This window comes from Cebus imitator, unplaced genomic scaffold, assembly GCF_001604975.1.
Source record: "Cebus imitator isolate Cc_AM_T3 unplaced genomic scaffold, Cebus_imitator-1.0 Scaffold38, whole genome shotgun sequence".
Classification (NCBI taxonomy): domain Eukaryota; kingdom Metazoa; phylum Chordata; class Mammalia; order Primates; family Cebidae; genus Cebus; species Cebus imitator.
The window spans coordinates 3,161,137-3,173,927 of record NW_016107353.1 but is presented as its reverse complement, the minus strand read 5'-3'; the positions used below and the strand labels follow the sequence as shown (position 1 = coordinate 3,173,927).

At 47.3% G+C, this 12,791-nt stretch overlaps 1 protein-coding gene across 1 annotated transcript in view; it reads left to right on the top strand.

Annotated features, from left to right (window-relative positions):
* Positions 1 to 12,791, top strand: part of LEMD1 (LEM domain containing 1) — a 72,413-nt gene that overhangs the window by 22,891 nt on the left and 36,731 nt on the right. The gene's annotated exons all lie outside the window — the stretch shown is intronic.

Below are 12,791 nucleotides of genomic sequence, written 5' to 3'. Positions count from 1 at the left end.
ATATATATATATATACACACACATATATATACATAAAAATATATACATATACACATAAAAATATATATACATATATATGTATATATATCTTTTTTAGAGGTTGGGCGTGGTGGCTCATGCCTGTAATCCCAGCACTTTGGGAGGCTGAGGAGGGCAGATGATCTGAGGTCAGGAGTTCAAGACCAGCCTAACTAACACAGAGAAACCCCATCTCTACTAAAAATACAAAATTAGCCAGGTGTGGTGGCACATGCCTGTAATCCCAGCTACTCAGGAGGCTGACACAGAAGAATCGCTTGAACCCGGGAGGCGGAGGTTGGGGTGAGCCAAGATCACACCCTTGCACCTTAGCCTGGGCAATAAGAGCAAAACTCCATTCAAAGCATAAAATAAAATTAGCTAGGCATGGTAGCATTCACCTGTAGTCCCAGCTACCTGGGAGGCTGAGCGGGGAGGATCCCCTGAGCTTGGGAAGAGATCACACCACTGCATTCCAGCCTGGCCAACAGAGTGAGACCCTGTGTTAAAAGAAAAAAAAAAAAAAGGAAGGAAGATTAGAAACTTTAGTTGGACTTCTCAGAACTGAAGACTATATTCACAGAACACATGGGAATTTTCAGACTTAGAAAGAAAGATGCTATAAGATGGCATAACATTAAGAACAAGAATTATATTGTGTATGTGATTATACATCCATAAAGCTGTTTAAAAAAGAACTATTATGTCATAACTCCACTTGGATTGGGGGAACAGAGATTCCAACAATCTCTGAAGCAGAAAGCCCTGAGAGAGGGTAGAGAGATCGAGCCATCAAGTCCAACCCCAAAGCCAGCCTCCTGTAAGGCAAGAAGTGATCTGGGGCAGGAGGAGACTCAAGTTATCACACAGGCAGCCGTTATTTAGAGCGGTGGATTGGCTGCTCCTGAGAGAGCTGGCTGCCTCTTCTGCAGTCTCAGCCACCATGACATCTAGCACAAGGCACTCACTAAGTGTTTGTTGAATGGCCTGGGGCAGATACTACCCCAAGCCTTTCCATCTCCAGGAGTCAGCCAAGATGCCTGCCCCAGCCCCTCTGCTGTCTGCACCCCAGCCTTTACCCTCTTGCATGGGGAAATGTATGCCGTGCACTGCTGTTTACTGAATCTATTCAATCAATATTGAGTCCTGGCCCTATGCCAAGCCCTGTGGGAGGGGCTGCAGGAGAAATGCAGGGAAGCCAGACATTGCTCCAGCCTTGGAGAAACTCACAATTTAATAATAATTTTAAAAACAATGTGGTGGCCAGGCACGGTGGCTCACGCCTGTAATCCCAGCAACTTGGAAGGCCAAGGCTGGCGGATCACCTGAGGTCGGGAGTTCAAGACCAGCCTGACCAACATAGAGAAACTCTGTCTCTATTAAAAATTACAAAATTAGCCGGGCATGGTGGCACATGCCTGTAATCCCAGCTACTCGGGAGGCTAAGGCGGGAGAATCACTTAAACCTGGGAGATGGAGGTTGCAGTGAGCCAAGATCGTGCCATTGCACTCCAACCTGGGCAACAATAGGGAAACTCCATCTCAAAAAAAAAAAAAAAAATGTGGCAATGCTCAAAAATGCCTCAGGTAGAGTATAAGTAAAGTGCTCTGGCCTTCAGAGGCCTGAGAGAACACAGCTGTAGAGTGGGGAAGAATCAGGGAAGGCATCACAGAAGAGGTGGAGTTGTTTTACTTTTATTTATTTTTTTGAGACAGGGTCTTGCTCTGTTCCCCAGGCTGAAGTGCAGTGGTGCAATCATGGCTCACTGCCGCCTCAACCTCCCAGGCTCAAGCGATCTTCTCACCTCAGCCTCCTGAGTAGCTGGGACTACAAGCATATATCACCAAGCCAGCTAGTTCCTTGTGGTTTTTTTTGTAGAGGCGGGGTTTCACCATGTTGCCCAGGTTGGTCTTGAACTCCTGGGCTCAAGTGATCCTCCCACCTTGTCCTCCCAAAGTGCTGGGATTACAGGCAAAAGCCACTGTGCCTGGTCAAGGTGGAATTTGATCTGAGCCTTGAAGGATGGAAAGCATGTCCAGGGCACAGATTCCAGGGGTCCTTCTCTCTTCTTTTTTTTTTTTTTTTTTTTGTTTTTGAGACGGAATTTTGTTCTTGTTGCCCAGGCTGGAGTGCAATGGCTCGATCTTGGCTCGCCACAACCTCCGCCTCCCGGGATCAAGCAATTCTCCTGCCTCAGCTTCCCAAGTAGCTGGGTTACAGGCGCCTGGCTAATTTTTTGTATTTTTAGTAGAGACGGGGTTTCTCCATGTTGGTCAGGCTGGTCTCAAACTCCCCGCCTTAGGTGATCTGTTCACCTCGGCCTCCCAAATTGCTGAGATTACAGGCGTGAGCCACTGTACCCGGCCCCTTCTCTTTTCTTTACCAATGTCTACAGACTTCTGCCCATGGCTGTATGTACACATGGACAGAGCTAGCAATGACCTTTCCAGTGGAGATGATCAGAAGGCTCTTCTGTCACAAATGGGCCATACTGTTCCCAAATTCCTCTCCTCTCCAGAAGTCTGACATCTGAAATTTCATGAGTGCTTCCTCTCTTTGACTTCAGGTTTTGATCCCTTGGGGTTTGTAATCCAGAATGGAAGCAAACACTTGGCAGTTACCAAGCACTTGTCCCACAACATCAGTGATTACCTCAGATTCCCTCTTAGAGCAGGTTTTGTTCGGATGAGGGGAAAAAGCATGAGAGTAGTGTGCACCCGGACAAGGAGGGAGAGGCACCACCCAGTGGGAGAACAGGAGCACAGAAGGGAGGAAATTCCCCATCTCACTGCAGTACTGGGCCAGGCCATGCATGTCTACACGGACTATGCTTGTCCACTCTCCAGCCCTCCTCCCTCATTTTCCCTTCCTCTTCCTTTCTCTAACTCTTCTTCTGCTACCTTTTCCCTACCCTTCTTCCAAACAGACAGTGGGAATCTCAAAGACATTACATGGTGTCTGTTCTGTCCCACCACGTTGCCTGGGGCCAGAAGATTGGGAAGGGATGTGCAGGCTGACAGTCCTAAGCTTCTGTGTTGTTGTCCTGTCTCTGCCCCAAATGAAATGCGTATTGGTGACCAGACAGACACTCAGCTTTGTCTGTCTGGGCCTCCGTTTCCCCTACTTATAGAGTGGGTAAAACTCTGCCTCCACCACCCTTCCACTCAATTGACTATGGAGGTAAGAGCACAAGACTTGTTCTCTTTACTATCTGTGGCAGCCTAGAGAAGTCACTCAATCTCCTTAGACTTCTGTTTTCCATATGTAAAATGCAGATAATAATACCCACAAGTTTTTGCAAGGGTCAAGTCAGATAGCCTGTGCTCAAGTGCTCACCTAGCTCCAGGCCTGGCACAAAGCAGGTTTTCAATATGAATTAACTGGAAGGTTCGTTGCAAAAATTAGGAATCGCAAGTGTGCATGTTGCACGTGTCGCGTGTTCCACTGCATGTAGCACAGGGTCAGGTATGAGGTAGACATCAGTCAATACGCACAGGCTGTGGAGGAGTCAGGAGTGGTTACATTAGCTCAGCTGTGTGCTGGCTAACGTCTCCTTTTTTAAGGCAGTAGACAAGAATCGTGTGTGAATATGCTTATCCCCAAAAGGCGTGTCATGTGTGCGGTGAAAGTGAGCTGGGGTCCCCCGCCCCGCCCCCAAGCTGGCTGGGCTCTCTAAGTCTCTTCCTCCTGCTGCAGTTTGGGGAGCATCCTGCAGGCGGCGCTCTCCCATCATCTCAGCCTCAGCAGAGTCGGGCTGGGGTAGGAAGCGAGGGGTGAGGGGAAGTGTGAAGGAAAAACAGCCCCACGCGTCACTCACATATTTACATCCGAACTGTCAAAATAGTTATTTTTAAGTCGAGTTCCGTCTGCTGAGGGTTTAAAACTGAGCGGCGCGGGGGCGGGGGCGCCCCGCTGCGGAGGGAGGGCGGCGGGCGCGGCGGCCTGAGTGCGCGTGCGCAGTGCGCCTCGCCGGCTGGTTGGGGTCCACCGGCCGAATGGGAAGCTGCTGGGGCTGTGTGGGCGCGGGGGTGTGCGCGTGGAAGACCGGCTCTTCCTCTGGCCACTTTGCACCTAGCTGGGGAGCTGCGTAAACTGTTGGCGTCCACGTGGTCTGCCGTTCCTGGTTCTCCACGGTGATGGGCGGCTTTCTCCTGTCTCAGGGGAACCACGCATCCCGTTCCAGGAGGGAGAGCTATCCTGTTCTTACCTCCTCTGGATGACTTTGGTTTCCACCCCTACCCCACTGTCCCACCCCGTCCCTGGCAACCCTCCGCCTGGAAGTTCTCCATAGCTTCCCTCTATACCTCCTAGTTACAACTGGGGTCCATGCCCGTCTCTAAAATAAGACTTCATGGGCGCCATCCAGATCCAGGTCTGATTTGAGGATGCCCCTCCTGCCCAGCCATCTGCAGCACAGCCCTTTGTAAGAAGGAGGTAGCTGGGGGCTTCTATGGGAGCTGGTCAGAGCTTGGGCGGGCCTAAAGCTGAGGACCCTTTGGTATGCAAGCAGCAGAGAGAATGACTCGGCCTTCTATGTGGCAAGAATTCATTTTTCTCTGCAAAGTGAGGAGCCTGCTGGTTTGACACTCAGGATGCTGCTTTCTTGCTCTCTCGATTTCTCTCTCAGGGGCAGTGGGATTTGAGACAGACGCTGGCTGGCCCAGCTGCCATTAATATGTGTCCCAGCCCTGTCCAATGTCTGCTCTGTAATGAGTAGTGTTTCGGAATGTCACCTCTGTTAATGGGGCAGCGGCACCTGTGCACAGCCGGAACCACCTCCCTGCCTTCATTAGGCAGTCCGATGCCTGGCTGCCGGCTGCCCTCGCTGGGTGACAGATGATGGGGATGAGGAGTGAGAGCAGCAGCCTCCTGCTGTCCAGGATTCATTCCCAGACAATGACCCCAAATGCCTGTCCCTGTTCCCCCCCAATCCCCCAACATCAAAATAGACAGCCGAGAAAAATGCCCTTCTCGGGCAAGGTGCAGCAAGGACAGATAATAGCTAAAAAGCATGCTAAGGAGAGTAGAGGAGTCATTTCCAGAAACAGAGACTTTCGCTAGCCACTGTGATCTCCGGTTTAGATTGCATTTGGGGGTCTCTTCCCCCCCCCACCCCAGCTATCTCCACAGGCCACCTTTTATCCTTTTTCTAATAAATCTGTCCACCATGCAAAAGTCACAGTGTGAGGGCATAATGGATGTTCTAATTCGAGATTTCCCTCTAGCTCAGACCTGCATATTGCCTCCCAGCAAAATCCTGATCCTTTTAAATCTCAGCCCTCATATCTGCCTGACACAATGGGGCATTGAAATGAGCCGAGGCACAAAATGTCCTGAGACATTGACAGGGCTTCAGAGGACCCCTACCATCATGATACGATCAGTCTTTGAAACACGCCACCAACGTGGATATCATATTCCCGGGGTTCAGTTCAACATACCCACCCTCCCCACAAGGCTGTGTTAAAATAGTTGTAGCATTTACTTCATCTCCTCTGCTGCCCAAGCAAATTAAACTGGACAGAAGTGTCCTTCCGTACTCTCTAGGTCACTGGGGCTGCAGGTGGATTGGAGCCACCTGTGGAGGGTAAGGGATGGTGGTGCTGATCACTTGGAATTGTCCGAGGCAACTGTCTGATCCAGAAGCTGCATGGATACTGGTTACTTGACTGGGGCTGGCGGTGGAAGTGGCTTCCCATTGCCAGGCCCTCACTTCGAAAGGCTGTGAGGGAGCCATGTGGCAATCTGGACTTTTCCCATGACCTCTCTTCCCTGTCTCAGGGAAGGGCACCCCTGCCTACCAAGATTTTCAAGCCAGAAATCTGACTCATTCCTGACACTCTCCACCCCACCTCTGGTCAGTCATCAAATCCTCAAATCCTATTGGCTGTCCCTCCTAAATCTCCCTCGAATCCGTTTCTCTTTGTCCTCACCTAATTACTACCTTGGTCCAAGCCACCATCTTTTCTCACCTTGCTCTCCATTCTACCACCCTCTGTCATCCACCAGCCTCCCTGACTTTCTTGCCGTTCCAGGAACACTCGAATGGTCCTCCCTGACCATCCAGTCTAAATCAGAGCCCCTTCCTCCCAAGCTCTTCCCTGTCACATCCATCTGCCTGGTTATCACATTCTGAAAGGTGCTTGTGTACTCCATTTGCTTGTTTGTCTGCTTTTCTGCCCCAGGGCATAAGCTCTAGGAGGGCAGGAACCTCATTTGTTTATTTAACCTTGAGTTCACAGCACCAAGAACAGTGCAAGGTGCGTGGTAGGATTCAGGAGATATTTGTTGAATGAATGAAGGAATAATGGTTTGCTGCAACCTCACGATACCCATGTACCCAGTCCTACACCCTTCCTCTCATCCTCTCCACAGCACCTTGAGGGCTCTTTTTCAAAGATAACTGTCCTGGCATCACCCCCCTGCTCAACACTTTTTGGTAACAGGATTGACAAAATTGACAACTGTCGAAGCAGGGCGAGGGGTATTACGCTTTTACTTTACTTGCTTGTAGTTGACTTCTGTTTGAAAATGTTTTAAAATTATGGAAACAAAAAACCACTATCAAACCTTCAGTGTCTCCCACTGTCCTTAGGATAAAGCCTAAGAACTCCTTCTCCTGGTTCTGAGGCCCTTGGCTGTCTGTCACCCAGCTGTCTTCCACACGGGATCCTCAGGAAACATCCACACTTCTCCTTAGTGCCAGGAACCATTAAATGCCCTGAAACAGTTGTTTTAGTTCTATTTCACGAGTATGGAATTGACTAGAGTTTTCTGCATGGCTGCTAGAAGGCCAGGTCAAATTGGAGATCCTCCTGCAGGCACAGTCCATGCATCCGCCAAGAGGGTTTCCCTCTCAGCCTCTCTCCTTCTCCATTTCCTGCTGCTACTTTTCGTGGCTTCTTTTGCTTCCACTTTTATTATCTTTCTGTGGCTGCCTTCAGATCCCTGCTGGTACAGAGTCTCCTTTAAGCCATGGGAATTCAGCACTCCTGGCTTTTAAGGCCAGGAATGGATGTCCCATAATGTCTTTGCCATCTTGGTTTGTATGGTCTCCTATTTCATGATGTTGCTCCTTACCATGTGTACTGCGGTGGAAACCCATTCCCTTGAGTGTGTGCGCTCTCTCTCTCTCTCTCTCTCAAATGTTCCTTTGAGAAAAAGCAGCTCCTGAGTGGCCTTTATTACGTGAAACTACTTTCAGTTTTCCTGAGTTCCCAGGTAAAGGGGTAAGCTATGATCTCAAATGAGATGGGGAGATGCCCCAATCATGAGTGGTGTCCCCTCTTCAACAAGAATCCCAGTACAGGACCCCAGAGCCATGGCGTCGTACTGGGGCCTTCCGCACAGCTCACGCTTGTGAGCACTTACTGTAAGCATTTATAGAAAACAGTGCTTTTAGCTCTTAAGATATGTTAACTCAGTCCTTAAAAATTCTGGGAGGAATGTACTGTTATGGCTACATTTCCATTTCATAGATGTGAAAGCCAGGGCCCAGCTAGTAAGTGACACAAATGGAGGCAGAGATACAAAAATCCAGGATACAACCAGAGGCAGTCTGACCCGGGAGCCTGTTTTCCTAACCACTCTGAAATTGCCTCTTAAGGTCCCCTGGGGTTTCCTGAGCTCCCGGTTGGTGACTCTGATAATCTAAAGCTTCCCACCATCTCCTCCGCTACTGTTCATTATCCTTTCACACAGCGACTGGGATGAGGAACCCACTTGGTCTTTCTCCCTGCCTTCTTTCCCCTGTCCTGCCCTGCCCTGCTAGATTACTCTTTCCGACAGCCTTGAACACCCTCTTTCAGAGGCCTCCAGGGTGGCAACCCATTGTCAGCTACAGAGGGCCCCAGACCGGAAGGATCCTGGAACTGAAGGGACCTGGGAGCCTAAACACCCTCGGGGAAATCCTGGAGTTTTCTGCAAGCTAGTTCAACCAAATCCATCCGCTTAGCTAAAGCGAATCCTTTGCTGAAGCCAACCTGGTCTCATCCTCACTTCTACCCATAAACCTTGTTCATGATATGCCTTTGCCTATAATGCCCATCCTTCCGCTTCCTGCCAATCCAGACCTACCTGTTTTTTAGGTCCCACTCGGAGTTCCACTTCCTCCAGGAAGCTTTCCCTGAACAAAACTACCCCCAACCAGGGGAGATTTTTCTGTTTCTGACCTTCTTGAGCATTTATGGCTACTATTGTATTGGTATTTAACTATGAACTTTGACTTCTTATCTTTGCCCATGTGTGTTTCTGGTTTGTTTCTCCATCTAGAACGTAATCCCTTTGAAGAACTGCATCTTATGTTTTTCTGTCCCCGTGGGTTGTCCAAAATTTCTTGCATGTGGTTTATGTATCATAAATCTCCGTATGCAGGACTCACAGGACACCAGGAAGGGAACCCCTAAGCTCATGATTTACCAGCATCAAAGGACTGGTTTGCCTTCATGACAGGACCGGAGACTAGGACCATTTAGGTTTTAAGCAGCAGCTCAGAAAACAGGGTAGATGGATAGCTTCCTAACTTTGGATAGCAGGTAGTGTTCCTTTAAGTGTACTCTTCATAGGAGTCCAGTGTGTAAAGCAAGTGAGGGTGGAGTTGATCTGGCTCCCCTGGAATGGGGCTGCCCCGTGTCCCCCACCCCTCCGTGGCAGCTCCAGGCACCACCAAGGAAACCTTGGAACTGGAGTATCATAGTTTCAAAAATTGCTGGGAAAGATCATATTTTACTCCATATTAAAAGAATTTACTAATTCAGATTATTGAAAGAAGAAATTATATGCACTCATTTTATTAAAATCATATTTGCTGTTGTGTTTATAGAATGGCAATTAGGCAGCATTTTCCTCTTCGTTTTACACATTTACTGTTTTGTTTTTCCTCCATCAACCTTGTTCATGCCTCATGCTTTTGAAGGGAAGATGCTTCTGCCAGAACCTTCACTGCATTTGAGTGAAGGCTCTGTTCACTCCTGCATTTTCCCCTTTACGCCGGCAGCTCCTTGAGAGCGGAGTCCACTGCGTTCTACTCCTTTCCTCATCTCCAGCCCTAGCAGGGTGCCTGGTGCATAGTAGGTGCTCAGTAACTGAGCTCCGAAGGGATTTGAGTCTTTAATTATACAGCCACCTCTCAATGGGCTAGACCCAGCTCATGAGCTCTGTGGATGATCCGTGGTGAATTTTAATGTGGCGTTGGCTTCCTGCTGCTGCTCAGCTTAAGCCTGAGCCGCCTCCCTGTTCTCCCCCTCCCCACATCCCCCTTCCCCTGCCCAGCTGGCGTGGGCTCAGAGAATATTAGTTAATTTTAATATTAGCCTAGGAAAGATTAATTAGGAAAGCAAATTTGCTCTAAAAGGTGTAATTAATTCCGAAGCCAAATGGAAGAGAGTTATGGATTATCTGCATTGCTGCTGCCTTCAAGTAGTGTGGATAATCAAGGGTTGACTAGACAAGTGCAGAATAATTTTGAAAGTGTCAGTGCTGTGTAGACCAAACTCCATATGGTTCCTTATGTAAGCAGACTCATGGCTGAGACAAAAGATTTGTACTGAGATGGTGCCTATGCAAGTGAAGCAAAGAGGAAACACGTAATCAGCCATCCTGTTGGGGCTATTCTGCCTTCTAAATCATTCATGAATTGTGTGTCTTCCTCCCTAGTCCTCCCCCAGACTCTTTTCTAGACTGTTGTAATAACCTCCGAGGAGTCCTGTAGCCTCCAGACTGCTCCTTACCAATTCATCCTCCACTTGGTATCAAACTAGGTATAATGATACCGTGGGCCACTTATAAACCTCTACGTGTGCCCAGAGGTGAAGGCAGAGCCCTTAGCTTGGCCTACCAGATTCTTCACAAATTGGAGGGATCCACCTACTCAACCTGACTCACTTCTCTTCTTGCTCACCACACCCTAGAATGTCTGTAATTGTTTATAGGGCAAACTCTTGGTCATCCTGGAATTCTCAGCTTAAATATACCTTTGGACCTTTACGGTTCAGATTCTGGGCTCCTGCAGCGTTCTTTTAACACTTTTCTTATTTTATTATTATTTTTTTGTAGCTATTGTTTCCTTTTCTCTTTAAAGAGACAGCAGTGAGCTCCTTGAAAGGGAGACTATAGCTTTTTTTTTTTTTTTTTTTTTTTTTTTTTTTTTTNTTTAATACAGAGTCTCACTCTGTTGCCCAGGCTGGAGTGTAGTGGCATGATCTTGGCTCACTTCGATCTCCGCCTCCCGAGTTCAAGTGATTCCCCTGCCTCAGCCTTCCAAGTAGCTGGGATTACAGGCAGGCACCACCACACCCTGCTAATTTTTGTATTTTTAGTAGAGACTGGGCTTCAGCATGTTGGCCAGGATGGTCTCGATCTGTTGACCTCGTGATCCGCCCTCCTCGGCCTCCCAAAGTGCTGGGATTACAGGCGTGAGCCCCCACGCCCGGCCATATAGCTTTTGCATCTTTGTATTCTCCTCTACCTTTCCTTGATTTAGGGCAAGCGCAACTCCTGTCCTATAGGAGATGCTCAATAAATAATTTTTGAAAGAAATTGGTGAGCTAATGATTTCAACAATGATGACAACCAGATCAGCTCACTGAAACCCAAACTTCTTCCTTTTCCCTCCAGTCAGTAGTAAATTCAGCTTGAACTATCTGGGGAAATGCCTTAGTTTTTCACTCTCTTTTGCCTGCATAGCGGAGGCTCAGAGACAGGTGGCTTCAGGAAGAAAGTTATCGGAGAATAGTGAGTGATGCAGCCTTTAGACTGACAGCTGCTGATCTTTGCTTTAGTTGATTTCCCCTTTTACAAATGGTTATTGGCAATTGAAACTGCAAATCTATCTTCTCCCCTATGTAAATTGCATTTACATTTAAATTGTGCATTTTTCCAAAGAATGGGGTTAGTAAATAACTTGAAGATTAAATTTGAGGAGAGGAAATTGTGCCCCACGTCAAATCTGAGACTGAAGTGACATCTGGCTTTTCCTATTTCCGTTATTTCAGTTTAATAACAGCATGTGGCATTAAGGGAAGAGAAATTGGATCTACATTTTAATGAAAGGAGGAAGCTCTCAGGGTTTAGATACCTTATCATGTTGAATACCGAGTCAATTGGCAATTAAAACTTGCTTCCCTCAAGAAATAGAATAAAATATCTTTGCAGCCACGGGGAGAATAAAAAACAAACAAAAAAACAAGCTAATGCCCAGAACTGCGCAGATAAAATGGAGGGAGATGGTATGCTGCAAAGAATGAAACCAAATATTTCAGGATAGCACAGAGTGCAGGAATTCATACAACGAATAATGCTCACAATAGAATGATAACTATGTTGGTGGATTTTCAAGAGAATAATTTCAAGCAGAATAGTTTGCACATAATATGGGGCTCAACCCATAGATGTTGATTGAAATCATCTGATTTAATCCTTCTCAACCTAGCTTGTTTTAAACCCCAGCCGTTTAACCAAGAAAATATTTCAGAAATGCCTGTTTCATCCCAACAGTCTAACTGTTTAAATGGAAGCAGTTCCACCTGCTGGCTGCTTTTTTGTTGAAAGCAATTCTGGGAAATGTAAACAAAATGCTTGTGCATCCTAATAACCCAAGCCTATCATTTATTTGCTTTGACTGAAACAAATGTGTCAATTTTCAAGGTCTTTGTTTTTTGTGATGCAGTGAATGCAATGTTTGGATGTTGGTAAATGTTTGCATTACATGTTTGTTTGGAAACTGATGGTCTATTCAGAAACTGTGGAGCCATAGCCTTTGGAGGCACAGCCTGGGAGCACTCCATGAGCCTTTATAACCGCCCACCCAAAGATATTCAGCTTTCCCAGAATCTGGAAAGGACTGAAATTACAGACTCCCATGGGCAAGTGTAAATGAGATGAAGCCTCCTGAGGAAGATACTGGATGTGGAAACTTTCCAGCGGTAGGGCCCATAAGTAGAATAATGAAAAACATTTATATAACGCCTACTATGTGCCAAACACTTTATGTGTATTATAACTCATTGAATAGCTGGGCACGGTGGCTCAAGCCTGTAATCCCGGCACTTTGGGAGGCCGAGGTGGATGGATCATAAGGTCAAGAGATCGAGACCATCCTGGCCAACATGGTGAAACCCCGTCTTGACTAAAAACACAAAAATTAGCTGGGCGTGGTGGTCGCACCCCTGTAGTCCCAGCTACTTGGGAGGCTGAGGCAGGAGAATTGCTTGAACCCGGGAGGCGGAGGTTGCAGTGAGCCGAGATTGTGCCACTGCACTCCAGCCTGGAGCCTGGCGACAGAGTGAGACCATTGAATAACATAGCTCTTTGAAGCAGAGGCCATTTTTATCCCCCATTATGAACAAAGGGGAGACACAATGAAGTTAGTAACTTACCTGATTTGATGTCACCCAGCTGGTAAATGACAGAATTGGGATTTGACTCTACGCAGGCTGGCTCCACTGTCCTCATCACCCCTTTCAGCTCAGTCCCTCTATCCCTGCGATTTAATGAAGGCTGTGTTTTCTCACAGTTACATTTTGTCTCGCACACGTCTTTAAAATCTAAGCAGTTGTTCTTGAAAGATGCAGGCTAATAGGCTCACAGATCTTTCCTTAAATAAAATAAGGCAATAACAACAAGTAGCCTTTTGTAACATAGAGGGTAATATCTGTCTCAGCTGTCTTATAAGTGTCCAGAGGGTGAAATGAGATGATACAAAAGTGCACTGAAAAGGCCAAAACCGTCAAACTTTTGTAATGTATTATTATTTATCTGCCTTCCTTCTTGATTT